Source organism: Arachis duranensis, chromosome 3 (genome assembly GCF_000817695.3).
Source record: "Arachis duranensis cultivar V14167 chromosome 3, aradu.V14167.gnm2.J7QH, whole genome shotgun sequence".
NCBI lineage: Eukaryota > Viridiplantae > Streptophyta > Magnoliopsida > Fabales > Fabaceae > Arachis > Arachis duranensis.
The window spans coordinates 88,336,528-88,337,965 of NC_029774.3; positions in this window are offsets into that span (position 1 = coordinate 88,336,528).

Here is a 1,438-nt window from a genome sequence, read left to right on the forward strand (position 1 = left end):
GAGAGCCCCCTGATGAATGATCTACAGCCTTCTTTGACTCATAGGAAATACCTTCATAGAAAATGTGAAGTTGAACCCATTCATTGAACATATCTGGTGGGCATCTTCTTGTTAAGTCCTTGAACCTCTCTCATGCCTCATAGAGAGTCTTACCATCTTGTTGCCTGAAAGTTTGCACCTCAGCTCTCAGCCTATTAATTCTTTGAGGAGGGTAGAATCTTGCCAAAAATTTGTTCACCACATCTTCCCAATTTGTTAAGCTCTCCTTTAGGAAGGATTCAAGCCACTTGGATGCTTTGTCCCTGAGTGAAAAAGGGAACAAAAGCAGCCTATAGACATCCGGGTGGACTCCATTAGACTTCACAGTGTCACAAATTCTCAGGAAGGTGGTTAGATGTTGATTGGGATCTTCTTGAGCACTTCTTCCAAATGAGCAGTTGTTCTGAACAAGGGTGATGAGCTGGGGTTTTAGTTCAAAGTTGTTAGCATGTATGGTGGGCTTCTGGATGCTACTTCCACAGTTTCCTGGATTTGGATTGATGTAGGAGTCTAGAACTCTCCTTTCTTGCCCAGCATGATTTGCAGGGCCTTCTCTAGCATGGTTGTGAGCTTCTTCTTCATGATTGTTTTCCAAGTTCTCTTCCATGTTGGTTTTAAAGTGCTCTTCCTCTTCCTCAGCACCAACAACTCCTTTCCCTCTTGCTTCCCTCCTTAGTCTCTGGAGGGTTCTTTCAGGTTCTGAATCGAAGGAGGTTGAAGCTCTCCCTCTTCTCCCTGTCATACAACTAACAAAGCACACAACAAGAGATAAAATGAAGAGATTATTCTTGTTAGAGTGATTGTTAGTGTGAGTGATGCAAATTATCAAACAGTTAGTGGGTTAGTGAGCAGAATTGCAGTCATTAACTCAACATCACACAAAGAGGTTGAAAGAACTTACTTTTCCCACAATCTAAGTGAGCTAAACCTGACAAAATCTGTAAGCTAATTCGAACCTAAACATTAAAATTAAATCATTTTCAACATAATTGTTCATAAATTTTGAAATTGGAAAGGAAGAAATTGAGGAAGAAAATGTGACTTCCTTACCTTACAACGTACTGGGCTTTGTAGAAATCGACGCTATGGTCGCGTGGCCGCAAACGATACATCGATCGGAGCTCGGAGTTGAAAGATATGTAAAATTTAGTGGAAGGTTAGGTTATTTCTCAAGTTCTTCCCTTCATCAACTTGCTTCAGTGTTCTTGCTGAATGGGGAAAGAAGAAAGGGTGTTCATTAAGTGGGTGTGACTTGTGGGTTGGGCCTTGGGCCCAATACGGGTCCAGCTCGCTCGGTTCGACCTGTTCGATCTAATTTTGGGACAAATTTTTTAAAATTAGTGTCAAAATTCTTGTTTTAATTAGATCTACTTCATTGAAGTATAAAATTTCATTTTTC